Source organism: Scaptodrosophila lebanonensis, unplaced genomic scaffold, assembly GCF_003285725.1.
Source record: "Scaptodrosophila lebanonensis strain 11010-0011.00,11010-0021.00 unplaced genomic scaffold, SlebRS2 tig00000001-arrow-pilon, whole genome shotgun sequence".
NCBI classification, from domain to species: domain Eukaryota; kingdom Metazoa; phylum Arthropoda; class Insecta; order Diptera; family Drosophilidae; genus Scaptodrosophila; species Scaptodrosophila lebanonensis.
The window spans coordinates 24,026,942-24,036,944 of record NW_022060529.1 but is presented as its reverse complement, the minus strand read 5'-3'; the positions used below and the strand labels follow the sequence as shown (position 1 = coordinate 24,036,944).

Genomic DNA, 10,003 nt, shown 5'->3' with positions numbered 1-10,003 from the left:
GAATTAAAGAAAAAATAAAGTCATTGTTTATTTACAACTTAACGATCTTTATGAATTGTACCTTTATGATATGATATCGTCTGATTACAATACTGGGTTTCCAAATTTTGAGCAACTTGACATTTGATTTAATCAGTATTCGTAGATTAGTTTGTATTTTGTTTATTATTTATTTCCCATGTGAGAAACGGAGAGTTCATTTGAATAAGTTGTTTGTTATTACAAGCTATTTGCTCAGGATTATACGCACATACAAACATATATAGGTACATAGATTCCTTATAGTTTTATCCATCGAAATAACAGACATTTCGCTTTAATTGCAATCAGTTGGTTAAAAAGTCACAGTCAGCCGTAAAACAAGAAGTAGTTGATGAAAATTAAACAAGAAAGGAATGCTAAAGTCGAGCAGGCTCAACTCTTAAATACCCTGTACCACCCCACGAAAAAGTAATTAAATTAATTAATTAATTTAATTAAATTAATTAACTAAATTAAATATAAAATATTCCATGCATGCATACAAACATTTACATTTACATGAGAATCGTGCCTTATGCGTGTTTGTGTACTTGTACATATGTATGTATGTGTGCATTGGGCCTGGTTATTTGGCTATAACTTTCTTTCCAATCATTCTATCATAATGAAACTTGGTATACGGATATATAATCACTAACCTAATGTGACTATCAAATTTAAGTTCAAAATTCCAAGAATTACGGGAGTTATAGAAAATCGTTAATAGGGGGGGGGGGAGTGGGGGGGTGGATCAGAAAAAATGAACAAACTCGTCCTTTCTCGGTCTCATACTCTCTCTTATACTTTCGGAGATCCTTGCGTTCAGACAGACAGACAGACGGACAGACAGACGGACATGGCTATATCGACTCGGCTTGTCATGCTGATCAAGAATATATATACTTTGTGGGGTCTACCAAGCCTCCTTCTGTGTGTTCCATGTGCACTCGCACAAAACTAATATACCCTTGTACCCTTTGGGTACAGGGTATAAAAACATTCAGATATTTAGAGACAAGCTGATCTATTCGTCATCTAAATTACTTTTGTTGTTGTGCGAAGTTCTAAGTAGACATAACATTTAGTTAACTTCAATTAAAAAATCAATCGTTTTTATAATCATTTAGTGTTATTAAAAATTATTAAAAATATTAAAAATATTGGGGCATCCGGTAGAACGTCTATTAGAGAGAATAATACGTAAGAAGAATTCGAAAATATGAGTTCTGAACAGAAAATTCTTCGTCCGTCTTAAAAGCCCATTGCTGATCTTTATAAGCCAGCGATTGAGTCCCGAGAGCTACATATATTACATCAGAGTCTCATGCCTTTCTCTGGGAAGTGACAGCGAAGGTGTTCCGGTGTCTCCGCTTATGTGCGGTAGACGAGCTAACTGAAATCCATGGAATCCATCTGGGGTGTTGCTTTACTATACATTCCAATTGTTGTACTAAGTTTTATATATTGAAGATACAATTTTGGGAACTTTCCGCTGAATATGGGTGCTGCTAATTTCTGGACTTTTTAAGTCAGACTTAGTCGGAGCTCAGTTATAGGTTTAAAGTCTTATCTCAAAAAAATAGTTTATATAATTTTCGAACGATTAATAAATACTAAAGGCATTATGTTTTTTCGAAAATATCTTAAAGTTTGTCATGTATGCGTAGTGTCTTTAGCTTTGAAGTCTTCAAACATTAAACTTCTCAGTCAAAACAATTCTATTTTGTACATAATAAAATTTATTTAATTTAGACTAGCGTCAATTATCGTTTTCTGAATTCATTTGCTGAATTGTTAATTTTTAAAGATAATTTCTTGTTACAAACTGAATCAAAAGGAACATTAAAATCATTTTGATGGGGATTTGGTCCATGGCTACTCGAAACTCGTCAGACCTCACGGACTGTATTTCTTCAAAAGATGATGTCCAATGAAAAGTGTTTCCCTTTGTTTCCGGATAAGGTCCATACTTGGTGCTACAATGGTATTTCCATGCAGAGCACTACGAAATATCACTGTGCGGCCTGCTCTTAAATTTTGTCGTTTGAACTGTACGACGAAAATAAAGTTCGTCCCAGAAAAGGTCGCCGATCCAGCTTTAAAGGGCCTCAGGGAAGAAGTTTCACTTTAAGAACTTAAACCAAAGTAAATATATTGTATTTACAGGATATTAAATAATATTTGCATATTTTTTGGAAAAAATGTATATCCCTTTAATGTATTGCAGTGTATTTCAGATTCCTTTGTTGTTCCAAACTCGCAAAAGTTGGCTGTTATAGATAGATATCATAAATAAAGCAAAAACTAAGTGTTGACCATGAATGAGTGGAGTGTGTAACGCTCCGCTGCCCAGTAGTCATTTTTTACAATCCGAATCCAATTAGTTTTTTTATTGAGCTGGTAGCCCACCCAGTCCTTTACTGCAGATCTAACAATTGTTGCGCAAAAATGAAGGGAGAGGATGCGCTGCCGCTGTATTGACCCTTTTGGACTGCCTCCTGTGAGGATTGAACTCACGACCCCTGGTTTACAAGACCAGTGCTCTGCCACTGAGCTAAAGAGGCGCACATTAAAGCGGCGGCTTCGTAGGTAACTTCAGCGACTCACAGATACAATTGTATCTGGAAGATGTTGGCAGTCTGCATCGATAGCAGCTAACATTTGTTTACACAATTGTGTTCGACTAGGCCCAGATAACGCCGCCAGACATTCATTGCAAGGTCAGCGCGTGCAGCGTCTGGGACCGGATATTAATTTTCCAAAATTACACACTCACCATTAAAAAGGGCGAGCAACGCGCCGTGAGGGCGCGATATTCGGAGTAGACGCGCTTCAGTGGCCCAGAACAATTAGAGCCAGGGCTGGGGGAAAAAGTGCAGACAGCCACAGATGGGGATCTGTGCCAATTGAACAGGTAAGTGAAACCACTTGCCGAATGCATGTACTCGTATATACTTGTATACATAAGTAGTCGGGCATATATAGTAGACATTTGGAGGCAAAGCAGTAAGACATGGTCGATGAACAGACATTTTCACATCATCATTTTGATTGCCACAAGTCGCTTTATTTTATGCTTTTCCATTTCGTTGTCTGGCAGCGGTGCGTGTTGATTTCATTTGGCCGCTGACGTAGATCGATTTCGTTTTCAAAGCAGCAGTGCGTGCAAAATAGATCAACAATCTTTGCGCCTCAGTTGATGGCGCTTGAACCGGCCTGGTTAAAAGCCCGAACCTCTTGCCAATGCTCAGGTCGTCAATTTTCCCAATCAATTGAATTACTGGATGTGCCATTGCCGGCACATGTGGCGCACACATTGGCCTTTGAAATTCACACGCAGCAGGCGGCAGATAAAGGCTCTGCCAGACGGTAAGCCCGAACCTTGGCGTTTGAACCAACAACAACAACACCAGCAGACGGACAAGCAACTGGCGCGTGCTGCGATAATTGGTTGTGCCGACGGAGGGGCAAGAAAAAGGAAATGAACAGCTGTGGCAAGCAATGGTGTCATTCTTCCGATGCCAGAACATATTACCAATCCCGCCTCATATTCGTTTTATGTGCAAATCGCATTAAAACTGAACCGCAAAGTATTTGGCGGCATTTCCAAGCTGGCAGCTTCATTAAAAGTACTTAGCGGCTTACGTTTTTTTTTTATTTTTTATCTCTCGCTCAGAAAATTAACGAATTAAGGCCTATCGAAAAAAAATTGGGTGAAAAGCTGGCAAATTGCCTGATTTAGTGTTAAATTGCAGCGCGTGAATGCATTTCCCATTAGTCCTGCATTGACAGATCAAAAAACAAAAAAAAAAAAACAACAAAAAAGAGCGGGCACTGCAGTATTGGGCGCTGACAGCAGTTCGTCAATCCGTCAGCAGCCACATTCGTTATCCTTTGCATAAAAAAAGGGAAGGAGGGACCGATTCGTTACAGGCTGCCTCACACACGCGTGTCCCAGCCCAGCTCGTCAATCTCAGGTGGGCTGACGCTGTAACTGTATTTGGATGCAGTGTAACAGATTTGGATTGCGCATGCGCGGCCCTTGCAGCTGCCGGCCCAAATGTTGCCCTCGCCTCGCCCTGGCAGAGCCGACCACTCGAAACGCAACGACATGATTTTTGTTTTATTATTCAACCCCCCTTTCACACACACACACAAACACACACACAAACACACACAGGCACAACCATTTCCACTACTTGTATGCTCTATCGGCCTGCGGGAAAATGCGAGCGCGCACCGCCTGGTTTTTAGCTTTTGTTTTCCACTTGAATTGTACAATACTTTCCATTGTTGGTGCCGCTTTTATTTTTCTCTTCATTTTTTCGGCCACTTAATTAATTTGAACCGATTTTGAAGAGCTAGCTTCACGCAATGCGTCAATGAAAATACACTCGTAATTATTGCTTTGTTGGTCTTCTTTCTTTGTTGCATACAACAAGTCTCCGGCAATTATGCAGCGCCTGAGGGGGGGACCAGGCAACGATTCGAAGCGTAGAGCTCCTGTGGGGTATTGAACTCCCTTCTGTAAGTATTTAATTATTTAATTAGTCCCTGCAGATAGAACCAGGTGCCTGGCACATATAGATATGTGTGGCATGCCTAACTGTTGAACATAAAGACTGATTTGGATGAGGGGGACCTTTGTTTATATTAAAATCGAAAAGCAAAATTTATACTTCATTAAAGTTTGAATAACACTAACGGATATATTAACAATGGGTATCAGGGCAGTACAGAGTTGAGCCAAGGCAACAGCAACTAAAACAGCTGCTGGCAAGGATTACATTTATGGCTAAAACTTCGTTTAAGGTTATCCATTATGATAATATGAATATGAATGAATATGACCTTGGTGTTTCTAGTCTAGCCTTAATGCTTTCCAAGATCTCTGCATTCACACATATATGGCCGTATTGATTCGTTTCCTAATACATCAGTCGGCTATATATGTATACTTTGTTGGGGCTGTGTGTTAAGATACCCTTTAACTACAGGGTATGCTTTAACAAACAAAAAGAAAATAAAATGTTGCTGGATTGATTTTAGAAGGTTGTGCTATTGATTTGAACTGTCAATTGCCGTAGCTTTTAAATTGAAGTAATAACGTTCTTGTTGTACATATTAATCTATGGCGACGGCTCATATTTGTTGAATAAATTAAACTGGTAAACTGCTCCTCCCTCCTCGTTATTTTCAAATAAAGTTGTTTCGATATAGATTTCGATTGCTCGTACAAAGTATAACAAGCAAGAAGGCGGGAGAACTCGTACTTATAATTACGCGGATGGTCATCTATTATTTGAAATGTTCATTAGTACTTTTTACCGCACTGCTTCAAAATCAATACCAAACATAAAGTGATTAAATAGTATTGAGGGCAGAAAAAGGTGAATTATTTGAGAGGTAAGTAAGTAAGTGAGTTAAGGAAGTATCTGGTCTGCTTGATCTCATCTTTAATACATACATACAATTTAACGATTATATAAAAAGGTGGGGACAATTTTATGAAAATAGTAAATAAAATAGTTGTAACTAAATTGAAAGATATTTTATTTCGTTTATAATATTGTTTTTCAATAATAAATCGCCGTTTTCAAATAAAATTAGACATTTTGCCTTTCCAATTGATAGTATATCAAGGCCATATCAAGGTAAATTATAAAAACATATATACATATTTATGTATGTGTGTCTTTGTCTCTGATACTTGCCTTACAGTTTAAGTATTTGTTTTAAGTCAATCGTATTGTTCCCATCCAGTTTGATGGCTTTATCTGGGAGCGATATTTCCAATTCAACATGACAATTATTGCTCGAATTCATTAACATCATAAATTTTGGCATTTCCATAGGTCCCATAATTTGAATACGACACTCTATTTGTTTCTGTACATTTCTGTTGTTGTGGCATGCCAACATTGCGATGAACTTGAGACCAAATTGATTTAAACGATCACTAAAGTTAATTAAGTAGCACAATCAAATTTGCCCGTTCACGCGATTGGAGACAAACCACAACTTGAGCAAAACAAACTAGTTTGGGGGCAGAGCCAGAAATCCACACAGTCTACGAATTCATAGAAATAACTACGAGGCAATATCATTTTGAAACCATAGTATACAAGCGACTCTGGCCATTAGTGTCGTGCCTTTGTCATTTGTTTTCTGCTCCAGCCCAATAATACCAACGTAAATTGTTATAAATTATTTATGACAGTTTAAAAATGTCAAGAGCTACAAAATCCGACAACGACAAAAACACCCACAAAAGTGACATTTTGCCAAAATATTGGAACTACTTATATACATGCACGTACATGGTATATATGTACGATTTGATAAATGTTTTAATTAAGTTTGGCTTGTTTGGCAGCACATTTTTGAATTGTATTTTTGCAAGTTGTTTTATTTCTGAGCCCCGTCTGGCATTCGTCTTGCTTAGTTACGGCTCGCAGATCGGGGACTTAAATGGGCTTTGCAGGAAGCCTTTGCTGGAATACTACGTTGGAATTTTGCTGGCCATTGCATGAGTTTTCAATTTGATCATTAATAGCTCTCTGAATGTTTTGGGCCTTGTGGATCGTCGGAATGAAAAGTGCACTTCAGGTTGACATGAATGCTCAGAGCAGACAACAATGGCTTGCAGCTTAGCTTGATGGCAACACGCCGGAAGTGGATTGCGCAACGGACAATGCACATACCTATACTCTTACATGTACACGTACATGTACATGTACATGTGTGTGTTTTTGTGTTTGTAGGCAGCAACAACAAAATGCCTCGTAATTGCTCCGGAAGTTAAATGGAATTTAGCGAAATCGAGAATCGCTGGCAAAATCTAAAATAAACTGCAATTAAGTGGCTCTTGAAGCGCACAATGTGTGGCTATGGCTCTGGCTATGGCTCTGGCTCTGGCTACGGGTGGTTAGGCAGGCAGCCATCTACTATATTTATTCCACACGAATTTGCATATCAGGGGATCGGCCCACCATTATGCAGGGTCAGTGCCAGGCAAGCAGCGAGCCTGATTTGAAATGCATTTGCACAATGCGGTGCAGTCGCAATCTGCAATTAGGGGTGTCCTTGCCACATGTCCTGGCTGCGTTGAATAGGCCTCGGACTGGCAGTGGGACTGCATGTTGCCACCACTGAGAGTGATAAATATTTTGTGCTTGAATGACACGATGGCACGGCTCATTGACAGCGCGACAGGAGAGTGTCTGTCCGTCCGATCATTTTATTGACAATTCTCAATCAAGTCGGGCATATCCTTTGAGAGTCGTTCGGTACAGTAAGCGGTGACGAGGATGCTGATGGTGGTGGAAGTGTTGCTGCTACAAGTGACTAGAGGGGCAGCTGTCGGCTTTGTCATGGATTTGTTGTAAGCGCTGATGATTACATTGTTGCTTCGGCGCATGTTGTCAAACCCTTTTTGATTGATGATGGCTAATTCTAACTTCTGACATGTGTCCAGTTGTCAAATAGACACCAACTTCAGGTCTAGGAGCTGCGGCCGAATTCAGCAACCCTGCGAATTCAAGGACCTGAAGTATAAGCTGTCTCTTAAATGTGCGCTTTTTTAAAACCCAGGTAACTGCACCGCCGAGTCAACAACGTGTCTGGCGAGGCAATCCTAAGACTCAACAACTTTCCAAATTACCATAAAGGTGCACCCTTGTGTTGGCCCGCTTTGATCTCGCATTGAGGCTTTACGCTGTTCTGCATAATGCATTTTCACAGTGGGACACCACCACCCCAAAACCAGAGGAAATGCAAAAGTGGGCGTTGTAATGTTGACACTGTAATTTACGCGTTTATCCTTTTACAGGCAGGCAGGCCAGCAGGCAGGCACAAAAGCCAACCAATCGCGCATTTGCATACCGCTCGTCTTTCGAAAGGGCTGTCGCTGGTAACACGATATGCCCATCTAGACATGTAATCACCTATAGACCGGGGGTATGTAAAAGCATCGGTAACTGTACCTTCAAGGACAACGGTTTAATATGGTAGCATGTAAAACAAATCCTTATCCATCTATGCATGAAAACGTGGATTTTTAATAAAATATTTTTAGTTAGTTAGTTCTTAAATATTTTGAATATTCAACATTAATAACATTGTAAAGGATTTTTTAAATGTATATAGCAGTGTTAAACAAGAACATTGTACGCTGATAAACATAAAATAATTACATTACAAAATTAAGTTGTGCTTCTATATTTAAAATGTACAGACGGAACATTGTATTGCAGGCTCGATTTTTTTAAAATTAGTACTAGATGGTCGGAATTTTGAATTTAAGCTACAACAGAGCTTAACATTTTGAAAAAGATATTAAATATATATAATATTATTCAGACAAGGACATCTATACCTACATACTACATTTGAATTCACATTGGCGATGGGAGCTTTGATTAAAACAATGCGAATTTTGATCTCTTTTCTTCTATTTTTAAATACCAATTTCTGTATAAAATATCTGATTTCCAAAAAGGTTAGAGTCGAGTGTTTTAAACACCTTTTACCCAAAAGAACAATAAAATGTGTCTTAATAAATAAATACATACATACTACAATATATATGTTAAAAAATATCTTTTAAAATTGCATTTATTAAATGAAAATAATTCAATTACAATTACAAAAAGCGTATCAGAAAAAAAAAAAACAGGAACACAAGCTTAGGCTGCTTTCGCTTCCTAGATTCTTCCTATCATACAGACGGACGGACATGGTTATATCGACTCGTCATGTCATACTGATCAAGATTATATGTATATATACAAATATATATACTTTGTGTGTTATACACACTCGCACCTTTTAAACTTTGAGAACAGTGTATAATAGTAAAATTAACAGAAATTTGTTTGTGCTGAAAGTTCGTTTCATAAAAAATTGTTATCGTTTTTTTTTCTTTTTTACTCCAAATAAAAAACTGCGGATCCAAAGATAACATTATACGTATACTTGTACATATGTTAACAGTATACATACATACATATGTATTAGACTATACGTATCTTGCAACGAACACAATTACCCACACACCTATACATACATAGTATGTATGTACATACGAGTTCTTGTACAACAACAATTTCCCTTCCCACGTCACAAATTGAGACGCGTCTGACATTTGTTAACAGTTCGCCAGAACAAATTGCTTTCTGCAATTAAGAACACACACACTCTCCCAGAACGTACTTGTCTCAAGACACGTCTTCATTAGTCATATTAAACAAATGAGCACAGCCAGCAACGATATAGGCAGCTGCAAATTCTAGATTGAAGATAACTTGGAGCTGCTAATAGACATTAATAATATTTCATTTGTTTTTAACGATAAACTGGTGCTCTCACTTCTCACACATTTAGGGGGTTATTAACAACAACAATAACGACGAGAACACAAAGCGCGACATGTTTTTTCTGGCGATGACGAGTGCGCGTCGTGCTTTCAAATAAGGCATTAGGTAAGCGCGTAGCTCAGGCCTCTTTAGCTCAGTGGCAGAGCACTGGTCTTGTAAACCAGGGGTCGTGAGTTCAATCCTCACAGGAGGCATAAAATAAATCCGACTACTCTTTTTTTTTCTAATTTAAATCAATAAAAAACGATATGAAGTTTAGTATATTATTTAAAATTTTTTTGGTTCTGTGTGTTTTGTGTAATGACACATATTATTATTTTTTGAGCGTAAAATATTTTAAAATATTCGAGTTGTCTTCTTTAAGACATTCTTCATTAATTAAATAAAATAAGCTTTTCTTTAATAAACGAGTATTTGACAAATAATCGAAAAATTATCTTTAAATTTTTAATGTTCACATTCTTGGCAAGAGGAACAATGGGAAGAGTATATATTGTTGTTTTCCTGTTTCAATTATGTTTTTAAATTGTTTAAATATTAGAAACTTGGTCGCCCAAAGAAAAAAGTCTCTGAGAACAATTAAAAGAATTGCCGGCCGGCTGGAA

General features: G+C 38.0%; 2 non-coding genes across 2 annotated transcripts; one reads left to right on the top strand and one right to left on the bottom strand.

Moving 5' to 3' along the window:
- Positions 1 to 2,513: 2,513 nt before the first annotated feature.
- Trnat-ugu lies at positions 2,514 to 2,585 on the bottom strand. The gene has a single exon. It is a non-coding gene; the product is annotated as a tRNA-Thr (tRNA).
- A 6,935-nt stretch (positions 2,586 to 9,520) lies between these two features.
- Positions 9,521 to 9,592, top strand: Trnat-ugu. Its single transcript has one exon. It is a non-coding gene; the product is annotated as a tRNA-Thr (tRNA).
- Positions 9,593 to 10,003: the final 411 nt, after the last annotated feature.